We start from the raw sequence: 19,670 nt of genomic DNA, 5'->3' as shown, positions 1-19,670 counted from the left end.
CTTGGAAGGAAAGCTATGACCAACCTAGACAGCATATTAAAAAAGCAGAGACATTACTTTACCAACAATGGTCCATCTAGTCAAGGCTATGGTTTTTCCAGTAGTCATGTATGGATGTGAGAGTTGGACTGTGAAGAAAACTGAGCACAGAAGAATTGATGCTTTTGAACTGTGGTGTTGGAGAAGACTCTTGAGAGTCCCTTGGACTGTAAGGAGATCCAATCAGTCCATCCTAAAGGAAATCAGTCCTGAATATTCATTGGAAGGACTGATGCTAAAGCTGAAACTTTGGCCACCTGATGCGAAGAACTGACTCATTGGAAAAGACCCTTATGCTGGGAAAGATTGATGCAGGAGGATAAAGGGATAATAGAGGATGAGGTGGTTGGATGACATCACTGACTCAATGGACACAAGTTTGAGTAAACTCCAGGAGTTGGTGATGGACAGGGGAAGCCTGATGTGCTGTAGTCCATGGGTTCGCAGAGTCTGGCACGATTGAGCAACTGAACTGAACTTAACTGACTGAGAAACTAGAAATAAGACTTGTTCCCCACCAATCCAGTAACACTGAGATGAGCAAATCTTCCTTCCCTTAGGGATTTCTAGATTTTAGGATATCCCCCATTGCATTCTGAAAGTAGAGTGAAACTAATTTTTTTTATCTTCTTGCCTTGAGGGTAAACCAGTGTGGTTTAGAGGAAAGATCAGGGGACCTGGAATCAAAGAAATTCAAGATTCTAAACCTCTTTGATTCTAGATTTTCATATTTACTAAGTGGGAACAATAACTATAATTTTCCCCTATGTTTCATGAGAATTAAACAGTTTAATGTCTGTGATAGGGAACAAAAATTCTGTGATTTGGGGAATATTCTATATCTGCTTTGTCAAATCACATAATCAATAGTTACTTGTAGCTACTGAATATTTGAAATAAGGCTAATGCAAATGAGAAACTGAATTTTTCATTTTTGCTAATTTTAATTAGCCTAAATTTTAATTAGTTTAATTAATTTAAATTTTAAAAGACACATTACCATACCAAATTCAGTTCAGTTCATTTCAGTCGCTCAGTCGTGTCCGACTCTCTGTGACCCCACGAACCATAGCACACCAGGCCTCCCTGTCCATCACCAACTCCCGGAGTTCACCCAAACCCATGTCCATCGAGTCAGTGATGCCATCCAGCCATCTCATCCTCTGTCGTCCCCTTCTCCTCCTGCCCCCAATCCTTCCCTGCATCAGGGTCTTTTCCAATGAGTCAACTCTTCTCATGAGATGGCCAAAGTACTGGAGTTTCAGCTTCAACATCAGTCCTTCCAATGAACACCCAGGACTGATCTCCTTTAGGATGGACTGGTTGGATCTCCTTGCAGTCCAAGGGACTCTCAAGAGTCTTCTAGAAATACTCTCTATACTCTGTCTACAGTAGTTTTAATTTCAGTTATTCTTACTGCAAGTTAATTACTCTGTTCTGGAAATTCATAGATACATTGTCTTTGTTTAAGAATGAGAGTTTTGCTTACATACAGGCAAAGATACACATGTAACCATTTGAAACAATTTGTGAGATGAATCAGAATGCAATTGTATTTTTGTCCACCACTTTCCTTTTAAAAACGTATTCACTGGGGGAAGTTTTTCCCAATACCACTGACGAAAATTCCCCAATTGGCCCCATGTATCTTTTGGTTACTCTGAGATTTAAAGAAAATTCTGTGGTTATTTAAAGTTGCAAAATACAGTTTTGATTCACGAATTAGAATGCCCCATCCAATATTTCCATCAGCATACCAACATTTTGGTGTAAGACCGATCTCCCTGCTCTTGTGCCCTACAAGTCTACAGGCTTCTGGAAAAGGAGTGCTGTGCACACCTTCTCTTTTTCTACCTCACTTCCTCTGTCACCCAACTTGCAAGCTCCTGTTACTGAAGCCTCCAAAATTGGAGAATAAGGAAGAAAAAGGAGAAATAAACAGAACATTTTTACTCTATTAGTGTGATTGAAAGTTGGCTTTGGCTCTGCAGTGTTTATTACTGACACTGTGTATGGGGGTGAGTGTGTGCACATGTACATGAGTGAGCTTTGGGGAATCCTCAGAAGCTTATAACTGTATCACCTGTGAACTGAGCAATGCATCTAATTCTTCTGTTAGTGATGTCCCCCTTAGCTCTGCGTTTCTAGAGGAAAACACATTAAGCTTTCCAGGAGTATATAGCAAAGCCACTTCCTCTATGTTTGAGATAAAAAAGACCATCCCTCACTTCTACCTCTCCACACTGGGTTAGCTCTTCAAAAATCATTCTTATAAAATCCTCTCAGTGTTTTATTCTCCCTTTATTTTTCCTTATAACCTGGAGGTGGGTGAGGAGTCAATACTTGTGAAAATATTCCCAACTTGGGATTTTAGTCAGAAAACAGTTATCTTAGAATCTTGGCCAAATTTTCCAATTTAACCTCCTTGACCACTCTTGCTCTGTTAATTGTAGCCAAAATCTAGAAATTACATAAAAATCAACAATATGAGACCAATAAAAATCTTTGGCATATCCACAGCCATTGCGGGAAAAAAATAATGTGGTTTTCTCATATGCAATGATATGGGTCAATCACTGAGATATATTAAGTAAAAAAAGGAAAGGCACTAGACATTCCATATGTTTACAATATTTCTTACTGGAAAGAGTTGGAAAAAACTGAAAGCTGCCATGTCGTACTTATGAGGAGAGAATTCACAGACTAGAAATCTGAAACCTGGAGTTTCAGCTTACTTCACGTTCTATATGCTAACATATTATTTGCATTTTCTTATTGTGGCAAGAATTACTTTACATTTTTTCTTTAATATCTTTGTAAATATATTTACATACACAGTAAGGCCTCTATTCATTGCTTAATTTTTTAAAGTTTTTCTATTTGGCACAAAGTCTCCAACATCTTTTTTCAGCCCTGACATTCTGACACAGTTGTGTCTATACCCAAGTGAAATGCCCTTTCCAAATAACTGACCACGTCATTTATAAATAAGATTTAGAAACTTGAATGAAACACCATGGACTGAATAAATCAGTCTATATTTTTCCATAAATAGGTGAGCTATAACATACTTTTTTTTTTTTTTTTTGCACATGATAATACAGAAAAATAGGCTGGATTACAGGCAGAACATAAAAATGCATCCATACTGTATGCTTGCAATCTACATGTAAATACTGAGGAATTAACCTTTACAACTAGAAAACAATGTTCAATTATTGATATTCAAAAACAAGTAATGTTTTTATTGAATATTCAGTTTATTAAAACCATCCAAAAAGAGAATGGTTTAGTAAGCAGAGGTTGTTTACTTTGCTTAAGACTTGCTATTTTTCAAATAGCAAAGGATAAAAAGGTTTCTCCTAGCACTCTAGTTTGAGGATTGAGAATTATATTTCTGTATAGGTATTGAGGAGAAAGTTTCAGAAAATTAAAAAGTTTGATATATGAAATGATATGTCAGTTAATAAAATTTATTTTCTTTTGAACATTAAAAAATTGGAAGAGAAATACACCTAAAGTTTTACTCTGATAAATTTTCATTAGGTCAAAACTGGCTACTTTCTAGGATCTCCTACCATGGTCCCCCTCTTCTCACCACACACTCCAGCCTCTGTTAGGCTTTCCTATGCTTTGCAACTCCCACCTTATTTCTTACATAGCATTATCAACTGTATACACATGCTTATCACTCCCTCAATCTTCGTATCCCCAGGACTAAGTAAAGCTCAGGTTGAATTAATGTTTGTGTGCTCAGTCGCTTCAGTCATGTCCAACTCTGTATGATGCTATGTCACCTGCCAGGCTCCTCTGTCCATGGGATTCTTCAGGCAAAAATACTGGAGTGGTTGCCATGCCCTCCTCCAGGGGATCTTCCTGACCCAGGGATTGAACCCTGTCCTTTGTGTCTCCTGCATTGGCAGGCGGGGTTTTACCACTAGAGCCACCTGGGAAGCCCGCTGAATTAATGTTTACTGAATAAATAATTGAATAATGCCACTCACCCCACAGTGACTCACACTGATTCCTCACTGCCTTCAGAATAAAGTGCACAATTCTTAGGCTGATATTTGAAAATGCTTCATAATTATAAGCAATCTATCTTTCCAATCTTATTTCCTTCATCTTTTGCCCCCAATTCCCCGAATACTACATCACCAACCACACTTACCTATGGAGAGAGATGGGGTCTTTTTTGTTCACTGCTGTGTCCCACAGTTTAGGTCAGTGCCTCACACACAACAGATGTTCAGAAATTATTTGTTGAGTCAATGGCTGGATAAATTAATTTTACCAAATATATTTTGTACTTTCTATTTCCTTATATTTTATAAGTAGCTACTCCCTTTGTTTTTGCCTCTTTAACTTCCTTTCTCTAATTTCCAAGGCTCAGTAAAGTTTGATCATTTATGAAAATCATTTCCAGGTTTCCTAGGCAAAATTAAATTTTCTCCATACAAATATAGACTTATTTGACACTTCTCATCACTTCATTATGCTCTTTTTATCTTATTAAATAGTGGCTAGATTTTAAACTTTTGGAAGTTTAGGACTATGCTACTTTGATGTCTCTTTTTCCAGTCTGCTCCCACCTACCTTTTATCACTTGTCTTAGCTGGAATAGTCTGAGTAGATACAAATTTCACCACCTCTTACTATTGACATGGTATTTCTGTGAATCAGTTTCTTTATCTCTAAAATGGCAGAACATCATTATCTTAACCCTCAAATTAATTAAGTCATATATTTCGCTTAAAGGACTTAAGACAGTATTTGGTACATGGTATCATTATTATTATTAATACAAAAGTGAAAAGGCTGGCTTAAAACTCAACATTCAAAAAATGAAGATGATGGCATCTGGTCCTATCTTCATTGCAAATAGTTGGGGAAAAAGTGGAAATAGTGGCAGATTTAATTTTCTTGGGCTTGAAAATCACTGTGAACAGTGACTGCAGCCATGAAATTAAGACTTGCTCCTTGGAAGGAAAGTTATGACAAACCTAGACAGAATATTAAAAAGCAGATATATCACTTGACCAACAAAGGTCCAGTAGTCATATACGGATGTGAGAGTTGGACCATAAAAAAGGCTGAGCACCAAAGAATTGATGCTTTCAAACTGTGGTGCTGGAGAAGACTCTTGAGAGTCCCTTGGACAGCAAGGAGATCAAACCAGTCAATCCTAAAGGAACTCAACCCTGAATATTCTTTGGAAGGACTGATGCTGAAGCTCAAACTTCAATACTTTGCCAACCTGTTTCAAAGAACTGACTCACTGGAAAAGACCCTGATGCTGGTAAAGATTGAAGGCACAAGGAAAAGGGGGTGGCAGAGGAAAAGATGGTTAGATAGCATCACTGATTCAATGGACATGAATTTGAGCAAATTGTGGGAGATAGTGAAGGCCATGGAAGCCCACTGTGCACGGAATAACAGAGAGTCGGGCATGACTTAGTGATTGAGCAACAACAATGTCTACTAAATAGAAAATTCAGTTGCTCTCTCACACCATAGGTTGAGAAACAAGGAAGTTGATTTAAGATCAAATTTTGCACTATATTTTAGAGATTACAATGCTACAAACATATCTGAGTCTCCAAGATGCCAAAAGTATCTGGTTTTCAGTTACATCTGGAGAGATAATTTATTTAGAGCATTTAAGATAAATAAGTGTCTTGAGATTAGGGAGAAACAGGAATTCTCCTTCACTGTGTATGAACAAAATATGGGATAAATATTTTAGAAGGCAATTCATCAGTATCTCATAAATTTGAAGATATACATGACTATGGTTCAGCAAATCTATGAAATATTCACTAAAATAAATCTTACATTTGTATACAACTGGCATGTATAAGATTATTTATAATTCTACTTATGATAGCAAAATACCATGCTGCTATGAAAACTAATAAGTTGTACTACAAAAATCAATATGGATTATCCTCAAAAGTACGAGGTTAAAAGAACAGAGCAAGTTGCAGTTGAACACTGTATACACTAGGGTTTTTATAAAATCTTTCAACTTTAAAACAAGCTTATATAATATTTATGGATATGTTCAATGGCAGTAGAAATAGTAAAATATAAAAATAAAGGTAGACAAAAGAATAAAAGCATACAACAGAGAGAAAATCTACAAAGACTGAAAAGCAGTAACTGCTGAAGTAGCAAAGGGAGAAACAGAACCAGGTAGAGCACTTGATTTTTTTTAATTTCTAAATTTTTTTTTTTTTTGCTAGACTGGAAGGTGAGTGTGCAAGGCTTTATGATATCTGTCTATCTTTAAATGGAAATCTACTATGTATTGTATTTTTTAGGAAAACTTCCAAATTAAGTGCTCTTCCCAATGGAAACAGAAGACAAAAACTCCCCTCTACCATTCCTGGAAAGTAAACCCAGTGGTCAGTCTCCTGGCTAGAGATGATGTTTCTGTTTTTTCCCAGGAAGGCTCTTACAAAGAAGCGTCATCACTGAGCAAGTAGTGACTATAGTAATCAAGAGAGAAACTCTGAGACAAAATAAAGCTGTGGAAGCAGTCAATCTAGTCTTCTTTCCCCTCTCCATCCCTAGATACCTGGAGATTCTCTTTCTTCAGCAAGCCTCTATGAGTGAGGCATGAGGAAGAACAGAACTGCTTCATCTTACTGAAAGAGGTGCTTGCTTGCTGTCTCTATTTCTCTTGCCAGTTCTGATGGCTCTCCAGAATTCCAATTCCACAGGATTAACAATGCAGTTTCCCTTTCCACTGAAAGGTCAGCTTAGCTCCGATTTCAAATTGCCTGAAGCACATTTCCCCCAAAAGAACTAGCTCCCCTCTCTTTTGCTTCAGTATTACTGTTATTCTCTCAGGCCCAAGCTTAAAAACTCAAAAGCATTTTGACTGTTATCATTTATTATTATTATAAATTATTATTATTGTTGTTTTGCTATTGAATTCCCATCCCCCTCTTCCATTTTCATTCCCAGCACCTGTTATTTATTCCAGACACTATGAACTCCCCTTCCTCTGAGATTCTGGGTATGTATTTCTTCCATGTTCAGGGAAGTCATTCCACTTTGTTTTTGACCCACTCACATTCAAGTTTTCGAATTTATTTTTTTCTGTCCTCTAATTATTACAGTTCAAGCAAAGACTTATGGAAACTTCTTTAATCTCATGATCCTGAGCACCATATACTCTAAACAGTAGGAATGAACCAACAGTGAGGCCAGGAATGACTTGAGTGACATGAATTAGCACTTTCTGCCTTTAGCTATTTATAAGTACATACCTCCTCTAGTAGAATAGGATCCCCTCAAGGGCTATGCCTCAGTCACTCTAACCCCAAAGCCCAGCCCAGTGGGAGGACATTGTAGGACTGTTAGAAGTAATTGTTAAGTGAATAAATGGCATGTCCTAGAGAGAGTAGACTATAAATGACATTCAACAGCAAAAGTAATGCCCTTTTGGATAGTATACTATATTTATCAACTGATTCTGCAGCTTTCCTTCTCCTTTGTTTTCACTTTAATCCTACCCTGGACTTCCTGACATAGTTCCTGAGAGAGTTTACATTTAAATGATATATCCCATGCAAAACTTTACACACTTGTCACAAATACCAGTTACTATCACCTTCTGCTGCTGCTAAGTCGCTTCAGTCGTGTCCGACTCTGTGCGACCCCATAGACGGCAGCCCACCAGGCTCCCCCGTCCCTGGGATTCTCCAGGCAAGAACACTGGAGTGGGTTGCCATTTCCTTCTCTAATGCATGAAAGTGAAAAGTGAAAAGTGAAAGTGAAGTCGCTCAGTCGTGTCTGACTCTTCGAGACCCCATGGACTGCAGCCTACCAGGTTCCTCCACCCATGGGATTTTTCAGGCAAGAGTACTGGAGTGGGTTGCCATTGCCTTCTCAGTTATCACCAAATACCATAGAAGACACATAGCTTTAATAGACAGCTAGGCATTGGTGTAGTCTTTCAAGAGATTTTCCAAATATTTAACAATGACATACTTTCATTGTATGTTATTAAATTTAAAATCAATTTCATTTCAAATTGCCTTTTGTCCTCCAAATTAGCTAATACATTTTAAGACAGGATCTGTTAAACACCATCCTGTCTTAAAATGTATTAGCTAAACACCATCCTGTCTTAATAGTCTTTATTATCTCTAAGACAGACACATAAAATTATCTGTTTATAAATTAGGTCCAGGGAAGGTGAGAACACCAAAATAAATAAAACATTTAAGCTGTTTCTAAAGTTTTTAAGTAAGTTGTAACCAAACTGTGACTTCACAATTCCTATATTCTGTACAGTAATGATGAAATCTCACTATTATAAATTAATCACATAATTAAGTTATGGAGGATATAAAAGGATCTCCACAAAAATAGTGATGACTTTAAGAATACAGCAAAATTGCATTATCCTCTCTGCTAATTATTATTATGTAAAAACCAGAGATTAACACAGGTGATCCAATATCAACCCTAAAATCAGACCCACTGAAAATGGATTTAGACATGTTTTAAGGAGTCAGAGATATTTTCATAAATAAGAGGCACCAGAATTCTAACTACGCACTCCTTGATCTGGTTTTTTTAAATTGTGGTAAAAACACATGATGTAAAACTTACCATCTTAACCATTTGTAAGTGTAGAGCACGGCACTGTTAAGTGTATGTACATTATTGTGCAATCAATCTTTAGAACATTTTCAAATTGCAAAACTGAAACTCGTTACCTACTAAATATTTCCTATTTCCCCCTCTCCCTAACCCCTGGCAACCACAATTCTACTTTCTGTTTCCATGAATTTGACTACTCTTAATACCTCATATAAGTGGAATCCTACAATAAATTATCCCTTTAATCTGTTTTTGAAGCTGAATTGAAACTTCATTATGAAGAAAGTCCACCCTCCAGTAGCTATTGTCTAGGCATCTATTCAGCATAATGCACAACACTCATTTATACTATTAATCCAGTGAAGTAGGTTTTATACCCACCTTACAAGTGTGGAAATGGGGGCTCCACAAGGTGAAATATTGTGCCAAAGTTCACACATCTAAGAAGTAGGGCCACTGAATCTAGCTTTATCTGACTTTAACATCCACAGTCTTTTCAACACAGCTGTTGCCTTTTGAAATATTTTAAAGTTTCAAAGGATTTCAACCATCCACATGTTTGAAGTCAGTCAAAGTGGGGTTCTATTGTTGTTGTTGTTTATACCTGACTTTGAAGGTAGCATGTCTTATTGTTCTTTTCATAAGGTATTTCATCCTATGCCATGTCTCAGGTATTTATTTTATGTGTTAAAATTTATTCTAAACCATGTCCCACAAACCCACAGAGTGTCAATTACTTTCTCTTTTTCTTTCCCAAGGAGGCCTTGGGAAGGAAGAAATATTTACTTTATTCAATTGTTCTGGAAATGACACAATTTCCTATTTGTACCATATATCAATAGTGAAAAGAATTAATTTTTAAAAGCAGCACTTACAATTGCAGAAATGAACCCCAGTCTCTTCAGTTCAGGAACATTATTTGGTAGAGTGAATGGAAGTCTTTCTACCCAAAACCAAGGACTCCTTACAAACGTGCCTTGCTCTGTATGTGGCGCCTGAACTATTACTTACTGAGCCACCTGGGACTAGGAGTCCTTGTGGTATGACTCCAGGCTGCTCAACCGGAAACCCTAACAGAGAGAAGAACTACAATACCCACAATTCAAATTTCTCACCTGAAACCGGGAGAAGAGGGTGCAGCTTTGCTCTGGGAAGGTGGAAAAGCAAAGCAAAAAGTAAACATGTATGTATTGGGTGGGTATATTTAAGAACAATTTGTAAATACGAAATTATATCTATAAAAGGAAACCAAAAAAAGGTTTGATGTTTGCCAACAAGAAGGTGCCCTCACTGTTGGAACGAAAAAGACTTTATGCAAACAAATCCTCATTCAGCTGTGCAACCTGCCACACCAGATTCTCTTTCAGTGATTCAGGGCAGAGATGCCTCATTACCTTGTGCAACAGATGAATGAGAACTTCCCAGGTAAATCCTGAAAGCCTCTAGTTAATCCTGCATCAGCATTGTGATTGTCACTCACAGGTGCTAAAGGGTATAATAGAAACATTTTACCCTTCAATTTGTAAATGCGCTGGATTACTTTAAATGTGATTTTAAAATGTGAACAAGATGAAACTTGTTGATATTTTCTATCATTTTCCTTTCCATTCCCTGATTTTGTGTTTTCCTTCTGTGCATTCCAACATTACCTCTGATTGCTCAAAACTCAAAAATAAGAAAATTGGAAGGAAAAATAGAAATTTTAAAACTTGGGTAAAAGTAAAGGTGCAATAATTGTTTCACGTCTTTGCGACACTGGGAAAGTGTTAGAAACAAACAAAACCTAAAAAATGTATTTTCTCCTTTTATTCATACAGCATCTGTCTCTAGCCTTTCCTTTCTCATTAGAAACAAACCATAAAATGGTTATAGACAAGTTCTGGTCTGAACCCAAAAACCTAATGGAAAGATTCAGCTAAAGTAAGCAGATGGCAGAATGGTGACAAAATAATTTTTTTTTTCCATTTTCTGCACTTTCTCTCTCCCTGCCTCCCTACTAAGGAAATGGGTTTCATGTGGTCAAATCTACTTGATCCACTCAGAGCTCTTTTGAAGTTTCCCCTTGGGTCATTCCACAATTCAAATTGAGTCATTCTATTTCCTTTGCCACAGATCTCCCAATCTCCTGACCAGAACCTAACTTGCCCTTATGTCATTTATATTATTTCCAAAACAAACAGTTTTCTGTTTCCCTAAACCCTACAGATTTTGTTCTCCATGCTGTTTCTTCTCTCTGAAATACTATTTTCCCAACTTTAAATGTTCAGATCCTTCCTTTCTTTCAAAGCTCAGTGAAACAAAACATTCTTTTCTAAGAAGCCCTTGCCAGTCTGTCCTAATCTGAATTATTTTCTCTCTCCTAACAAACTTCATATATTATCTAGCCCTCTCATAACAGGCTTTATACCTTATTTCATTGGTGTGTGTATATATATGTGGTCTTATCTTCCAATGTGAAGGTAAGATCTGATTTTATTCCCACTCACTAACTCAATGATTTACATGTAAATATTTCTGATAAAACAACCAATGAATGAAATAACTGAGATATTTACTCCAGTCTGGATAATACTATCTTTATCTCTCCCAGGAAATATTTGCATTTAAAGAAGCCTTTAAATACCTAGGAGGAATACTGATCTCAGAATGCTCCTGTGGTCTAGTCTGGTGCAGCTTCCACGCCCTCTATTTGCAGAATGGTATGGTACTAAGTCTATCAATTTAACCCCTGTCAGTACCTGAAATGAACACTTTACTGGATCAGAATTAATTGTTTCACCAGTTCTGCTCCATGCTGTGCACTTGGCTTGTTAACAGCTTCCCAAAGACTGGCCCTCATTCCCATAACTGCATCTTGATTGGAGACGTGGCCCTGCCACCATCTACAATTTTGATCAGCTCCAGTGTTTGTGGTTCCCTTCCCCTACAATCTAATCTCTGAAGTGAAAACTGTGCCCTTCAGACTTCTTTAAATAATTCTTAATCACTGATCTCTCCCACCCAAGAAGGGAATTGTTCCAGTAGTTGTTAGTTCCTTACATGTCTACTTCTATAGAATTCTCCCAGTCTTCACACAGTCTGCTATGTAGTCTATAGAATGACTTCCACTGCGGAGGAAGTGAACCTTCTAGATTCCGCTGACACACAGTGAGATATCTGTGCATCATCAGACACAAAGGCAGGCTAGTGAAGGTGACTGCTGGTCAGGAGAGTCTTCCCAACTGTCCTCTAATATATCTTAAGGACTTCTAGCCCCTCATTCTGCCTGTGTGCATACAAGCTATCTAAAAGTGGGCAGGGAGTTCATCCCCAACACAGTTCAGAGTTGCTTCCTTAAGAATGTCTTTTCTGACCCCTTTACCCCATTCTTAACCCCTTATATGTTTCTTGTACTGATTTACACAAATGTCTGGCTGAATTGATATTTTGTTAATGTTAAACCAAGTTGTTTTCATTTCTACCCTGAAATCGTGATCACTTGCAGCCACAAGATTCGTTGCACCTACAAATTAAGTAGAATATGGATATCTGTTATTTCCTGACAGATAGTATAAAAGTATAGGAAGCCAGGCCTTTCTAGCCCAGGGTGTGGAAAGAAGAAAGCCAGAGTGTGAGTGGAACTCTAAGAGGGCTTCAGTTGAAACAGTAGATAAAGTAGATAAAGAATTGCCCGTGATGCAGGAGATGCAGGAGACACAGTTTCAACCCCTGGGTTGGGACGATTCCCCCAGAGAAGGGCATGGCAACCCACTCCAATATTCTTGCCTGGAGAATCCCATGGACACAGCAGCCTGGGCATGCCACAGCCCATGGGGTTCCAGAGAGTTGGACACAACTGAAGCGACTGAGCATGGACACACATGCACCCTAGGTAGTAAAAAGTGAAATATATCAGGTGCAGGGCCTCCATGTTCAATCACACAGCTGACACAATTGTATTCTTTGCCCAGCTAGGAGAGCTGTTCAGGGAATAACACCATATTCTTCATTGTGGGAACATGAAGGTGCCAAGTGAGCAAGTGGACATGCAGATACTAGAGAGTTAGGACAAAGAGCCTATATTATGCTTTGTGACCCAAGAAAAATGGTAAGGATCATATAATGGATGTCATGCTTGCACAACACTTCAGAAAGACCTGTTGGTCAAGCACTAGAGTCAAAGCAAACTCCTCTATAGCAGGTGACTAGCCAGGACCCAGACAATATGACATGGCTTCAGATCCCCTTCTTTCCCCATAACATAATGTTATGTCTGTCTTACTATATACACTTAGGGACCATCTTAAAGAAAACTGAAGATGGAGGAGGAGAAACTGACAGGCTGAGAGCAAAAAAGGAGTTATCCAAAAGATTATTTAAGCTAAAAGAGACAGTGATGTATTAAACTGTGAGTTTAAAACCTGCTACACTCCATCCATACTTTAATGGTGACAACAACATGGAAGCCAAAATGCCAGTGACTCACTGTCCCAGCTAGCCTGGTAGATTAGGGAAAGCACTTAGAGTGGCTAATCAGACACAGTTATCTGGCACCTGGAATTGGGAACTGGAGACACAAAGCAGCAGAGACAGAGGAGAATCCAGTCTTGAGGTAAACAGAGGCAGCTGTGCAAACAACGTTCTGTCTTGGATGTGTCTGTCACAGCCATGGAGTGTAGAACCTAGAACTCTCAGCAATGATTCTGCAAACTGGTCTCTAGGGCTTAGCAGAAAAAAACTAACTTATTCAATAACATAACTGTGGCTGTTGCTTTGTCCTCACAAGCCATGTGCCTGATTCTCTAGCCTTCAGCAATTGTGGGACTAGAATTTGATGCATCCTTCTTCAATTTCCATCAGCCAAATTAAATTTCTATTGTTTGGAACTAAGAACATTGACCGATACATACATTTAATGTAGTTCTTACCTCACCATAACAGATATTACCTCTGCCCACCCAACTTTATTAAGACTCTATCTGATCATGACTGGGTCTTATTCAATCCCTAAATATCCAAAAGCTCCACAGTATCTGGAAATAGTAGATATTCGTTGACCTAACTGAACTGATCTGTAAAATGAGGAAGGCTTGCTTAAAGTTTTTTAAACTTAAAAATTTTCTGACCACATGGAAACTGTCGATTGCTCATTAATGCAGAGGTAGCTTTTTTCTCCTAATACCACATCTGATAGAGAATTTAGACCTTACTGCCTCTCTGTACCTCGTAGGAAGCAGAGCTAGGGACGCCTGGCACCCATAGGGGGAAATCAAACACAAAAAGTGGTTTGAATATGTCCACGGTGTTACTTAATAATTAAAAGGGGATTTTCTTGGTATCCTTTAATGACCTATATTAAATATCACTCATGTTTCATCCCTATGTTTGGAACAAATATACTAGAAAGAACGATAGGCAAAAGCCATATGCCTCCCCACTCCCCCCACCCAACATGATCAGATTCTTCCCCATATGAGGCTGTCTTGGAAAGGGAAAGGCCACTTTTGCAAGCTTATAAGAAAGATCCCCCTGGAGTTTTTTCTCTGTCCTGTTTCGGTATGCCATTGACTCTTACACCACTGGGCTGCCTATGACATCTGTTTTCTGGATCACTTTGTCCCTGAGTCATGATCATACTACAACTTTCCCAAAACAGTTAATACTGTGCCATTTACCAGTTAATTTCAGTGAGTATCTCAAATCATAGAAAAATGTTAAGTAGGTCAGTCAGCCAGTCATGTCTGACTCTTTGTGACCCCATTGACTGTAGCCCACCAGACTCCTCTGTCCTGGAATTCTCCAGGCAAGAATACTGGATTGGGTTGCCATTTCCTTCTCCAGGGGATCTTCCCAACTCAGGGATCAAACACAGTTCTCCTGCATTGCAGGCAGACTCTACCGATTGAGCCACCAGGGAAGCCCTTAAATGTTAGGGCCAAAGTTAATTTAGGTCACATCAATCCTAATTTCTCTAGATTAAGAAAGTGAGCCAAGTTGTGCTTACAATTTCATAGTTTCCTTCATTACATCTTTCTGGCTCTTTACTCAAGCATAAGATGAATCATTCATAAATTGACCCCTGCCAAGCTGTAGTTTAGAAATTCACTGCTGTTTTCTTTCACTTGTTGCTTTCAGGATAGCACATAATGGAATATATGCCAACTCTTCACATGATCAAAAGATGTTTCCATGCTGTCCTTTTTCTACTAATCAACAACAGAGAATCCCCTGTGAAGTTTTTGCTGGAACGTCTATGGATTACTTGCCTCGTAACAGTAACCTAAATAATAGTCCATTTGTTGACTCCTCTGTATTTTTATTGGTATAACTGCCATTGTCATACCAAGATCACTCTGGAAAAACCTTCAGCTGTCTTTACATCAATTTCCCTGGAACTTTTGATTTTCCAGAAATTTTCCAAAGTATATATTTGTCATTAAGTCCTAGAAAAGTGTTGAATTTTGTGTCCCTTGATTAAAATAGTGATTTTTTTGCACTCCATTAACAGATGTCTTTATGTGTATGTGTGTGTGTGTATGTGTGTGTACAAGCATACAGATTACCTCACTCACTTTCAGGGGAAATAAGAGTTTATTCTGAGTCCCTGATATACCATATTGCAAGTTATTTGAGAAAAAAATATCAACTTTTAATTGTACTCCATAAAGTTCACAATCTGTAAGTCAAGAAAAAAGGGAATGGCAAATATTCCTAATTCATCTGCTAATATAGTTTACATAACACGTTTTGCTATCTATATCTATCTATATACCTATATCTATATATGGGGTTCCCAGGTGGCACAGTGGTAAAGAATCCATCTGCCAATGCAGGAGACATGAGTTCGATCCCTGAGTCAGGAAGATTCCCTGGAGAAGGAAATGGCAACCCACTCCAGTATTCTTGCCTGGAGAATTCCATGGACAGAGGAGCCTGGTGGGCTACGGTCCACGGGGTGACAAAGAGTAGATGCAAATGAGCATGTACACATGTCTGTATGTGTGTGTGTGTTTCTTGAATATTTAAACACTTTTGCACAAGAAGACACAAAACATTTTTTAATGTTAACACTGGAGAAGGAAATGGCAACCCACTCCAGTACTCTTGCCTGGAAAATTCCGTGGATGGAGAACCCTGATAGGCTACAGTCCATGGCGTCTCAAAGAGTCTGACACAACTGAGCAATTTCACTTTCTTTCTTCTTTCACTTCCATTCACATACTGCTATGTGCTGTGGGCACAATTACTGGGATTTTTCAGAAGTAATTTTTCTGTCAATTTGAATCTCTAAAGAAAGTAGCAGTATATTTCATATCCTGTCTCTTAGTTCGCATATTCTTGACAAGTTTTCAAGCACAGCAAGTTCTATTCTCTACCTTGGGGATTAAGAGAAGAAACTTCATAGAGACCGGTTTCTTACAAAGTCTGAAAGCTCAATGTTCTCTTGCATAGAAGAAAAGGAGTGCCTTATGTCACCTATCCACTACCCTTAAACAACATGTTTGGGATGTCAGAATCTAGATGAGGTTCTGCTTTTATTTCTACACATTCTCCTGGTGCTGGCAAATTCATTCTGAATGTATTTGTTTTCCATTGCTGCTGTAACAATGTACCCACAAATATAGTGGTTTAAACAACAAAAATTTATTATTATACAGTTCTGAAAGTCAGGAGGCTGACATGGGTCGCACTGGGCTAAAATCAAGGTGTTAGCAGAAGCACATGCCTTTTGGGATGCTCTGGGCAGAGTCCATTTTCTTGCATTTTTCAACTTTAGAGGCCATCCCCTTCCTTAGCTCAGATCCCTTCCTTATCTTGAAGGTCAGCAATAATAGATGGAATCCTCTGAAGTCACATCTTTCTGATCCTGTCATCACATCTTGCCCCTAACTCCCTCCCTCCACCACCCACAGGTTAACCTACCCATATCTCAGTGAAAAGGCCCTTAACCACATTTGCAAAGCCCTCTTTACCATGTCAGGTAACATATTCACAGATTCCAGGGATTAGGGTGTGAACATCTTGAAGAGGCCATTATTCTGCATGTTGCTTCATGTTAACATCTCAGGAAATTCCGCAGCATTGACAAAAAGCCCTGGTTCCCCGAAATATCACCTGCTTCTGCACTGTCACCCTTTATTTCATAACGAGTGACCCAGGATTCTGTTTTTAAAATGGTGTGCTCTCAAGAGTGATTAAATTACATTAACTAAATACGACCATACTAAAATTAAAATGCATCTTAAGAGGGGTTCTCATTGCAAGACTCTATCAACCAACATTTTAGTAGGGGTTAGTTTAAGAAATGGGCAGAGTGAGGAAAGGATAGGGCTGCACTAGAATGGGAGATGGTCTCTATCATAGAGACCATATTAAGTACTTCTCACATCCACATAAAAAAAAAAAAAAAAAGGGAATACCTCTTCTGCAAAATACATCATGAGAAAAACTGGGCTGGAAGAAGCACAAGCTGGAATCAAGATTGCTGGGGGGAATATCAATAATCTCAGATATGCAGATGATACCACCCTTATGGCAGAAAGTGAAGAAGAACTAAAGAGCTTCTTGATGAAAGTGAAAGAGGAGAGTGAAAAAGTTGGCTAAAAGCTCAACACTTAGAAAATGAAGATCATGGCATCCGGTCCCATCACTTCATGGCAAATAGATGGGGAAACAGTGGAAACAGTGGCTGGCTTTATTTTGAGGGGCTCCAAAATCACTGCAAAATCACTGCAGATGGTGATTGCAGCCATTAAATTAAAAGACACTTATTCCGACATTACTTTTTCAACAAAGGTCCGTCTAGTCAAGGCTGTGGTTTTTCCATTGGTCATGTATGGATGTGAGAGTTGGACTGTGAAGAAAGCTGAGCACCGAAGATTGATGCTTTTGAACTGTGGTGTTGGAGAAGACTCTTGAGAGTCCCTTGGACTGCAAGGAGGTCCAACCAGTCCATCCTAAAGGAGATCAGTCCTGGGTGTTCACTGGAAGGACTTAGGTTGAAGCTGAAACTCCAGTACTTGGCCACCTGATGAGAAGAGCTGACTCATTTGAATAGACCCTGATGCTGGGAAAGATTGAGGGCAGGAAGAGAAGGGGACCACGGAGGATGAGATGGTTGGATGGCATCACCAACTCAATGGACATGAGTTTGGGTGAACTCTGGGAGGTGGTAATGGACAGGGAGGCCTGGCATGTTACGGTTCATGGGGTCGCAAAGAGTCTGACATGACTGAGTGATTGAACTAAACTGAACTTCTTCCTTCTCATGAAAGAACCTAGCCAAAGATATAATCTTTCATTGCTTGCAACATATGACTCCACTGGCTGCCCTGGCTAACCACAAATGGTTGATCCCAGATGACCAGGTTAAAAACTGATATCTAAACCAAAGTTGGCCATATGCAACTTAGACTAAGATTTTTCATACTGTATGTTTGACCTGTTTGTGGGCCATGAATCAATTCATAACATTTTTAAGTGAAATAGAATAAATGGAGATGGAACAGAACAGAATTAATGGAATGGAATGAATAAAATAAAATATACTAGACTAAACTACAATGTAACAGAGTATATTGAACGAAAAAGGATCAGTTGTTTCATGAAGTATTATTTCCATGTGTATGTGTGTGTGTTAACAATGTGTTTGTGCAAGTGTTGGGTCAAATGGAAAATATTTTCCTTGATGTGGACAAATTTGAAAGCTACAGACTTATATAGTGGTCTTATGAGGTCTTCTGAAATGAGAGCTATGCCCTATCTTATATATATATATATATATATACACACACATACATGAGAGAGAGAGAGCAGTAAATAACTAACTAAACAATCATACCATCTCTATTATGGCATGAAAATGAAAAACTTCAAATAGAGTTACAGTCTCTGGAGTATTACAAAACTAAGATAAATACCTTGACAAGACGGAAAATAGAAACCACAAACTAGTCAAAAGCTTGAGTAATATACAGAAACCGTGGGAGTAAGAGAGGAGCAGGGTGGAGTGTTGGTGATTGGTAGTGACAGAAGAAACAGAGAAAGAAGCAGAGTAAGATAAAGGCAGGAGTGGCAGAATCAGAGTTCGGAAGTATTAGACATTTATAAGGGCAAGGCAAGCTGTTAGTCATTCTCACATTCAACAAATACTTCCTGAGTGCTTACTATGCACCGTGGACTAGTCTAAGACCTGGTGATACTGATAAGGTCTACTGAGAGAAGAAAATAAAAATAAATCCATGCTTTCACAAACCCTACATTCTAGTGGATGTGTACTGAGTTACATCTTAAACAATATTTGAGTTCTTCCTGATTGTTTAAGTGTCATAGTGACTTCCTGTGCTTCTTAATTTTATTCTCTCTCCTTTCAACACACCCTCTTCATTGTATTTCTTGCAACATGAAAGAGTGGCCTAAATTAAAAGTTAATTACTTACAGTTTTGCTCAGGACTGGTCCTAAACATACACAGGTCTCATTCTAAAGTGGTGAGGTAAGAACTGTCTCTTCTGATATATAACATCGGGACCAAAAAAAAAAAAAGAGGAAAATATAAAGGTTTCATCTTTGTTTATTCTTTACTCATTACAGAACATTTATTTATCTAGTCATTCATTCATTCAATTTTGTTCCAATAAGTGATTCTTTTTGTAAAGAGCCAAGAATTACTTAGTCAAAATTTGCCTCTGTTAGCAGTTCTCAAGACATTTCCCTCCTACCTTTTCAAGAAACTGTCAGTATCAATCATCTCTTATTTTCATTTATATTTTCTTTCATATTCTACCTCATTTCCCATCAGAATTCTTTCTATCCACATGTTTCTCATTTTATAAAAACAACAAACTTTTACACCTCTCTCAAGCACCCATGATAACCTTTCCTCCTCATCACTGATGTTGTCAACCATCTCTCTATATAAACTTGCTGTCAGTTTGCTTATCTTCTCAGGCCTCAACTCTTTCTGACTTCTACTTCCATTAAACTCCCCTTATGATCACTTTCCTAAATTCAATGGAATTTTTTCAACTCTTT

General features: G+C 38.3%; 1 protein-coding gene and 1 long non-coding RNA gene across 11 annotated transcripts in view; one reads left to right on the top strand and one right to left on the bottom strand.

Moving 5' to 3' along the window:
• Nucleotides 1-9,714, bottom strand: part of MACC1 (MET transcriptional regulator MACC1) — a 99,545-nt gene extending 89,831 nt beyond the window's left edge. For 4 of the 9 annotated variants that reach the window (XM_086397442.1, XM_086397443.1, XM_086397444.1 and 1 more), the window contains exon 1: nt 9,534-9,714. The gene's annotated coding sequence lies outside the window, so the exon portion shown is untranslated. The remainder of the gene's footprint in view (nt 1-9,533) is intronic. The other 5 variants (XM_086397448.1, XM_086397447.1, XM_086397446.1 and 2 more) reach the window with 2 other exon arrangements.
• A 16-nt stretch (nt 9,715-9,730) lies between these two features.
• Nucleotides 9,731-15,142, top strand: LOC147374523 (uncharacterized). 2 transcript variants are annotated; one of them, XR_015162861.1, is made up of 3 exons: nt 9,731-9,841; nt 11,249-11,357; nt 14,773-15,142. It is a non-coding gene; the product is annotated as an uncharacterized LOC147374523 (long non-coding RNA). The 2 variants fall into 2 exon arrangements; XR_015162860.1 differs by having other exon boundaries at nt 9,776-10,083.
• Nucleotides 15,143-19,670: the final 4,528 nt, after the last annotated feature.

The sequence above is a fragment of the Bos grunniens genome, chromosome 4 (assembly GCF_055505025.1).
Source record: "Bos grunniens cultivar Pamir isolate PY7600 chromosome 4, Bosgru_T2T1.0, whole genome shotgun sequence".
NCBI lineage: Eukaryota > Metazoa > Chordata > Mammalia > Artiodactyla > Bovidae > Bos > Bos grunniens.
Note: the sequence above shows the minus strand (reverse complement) of the source record. Positions and strands in the feature narration are given on the sequence as shown.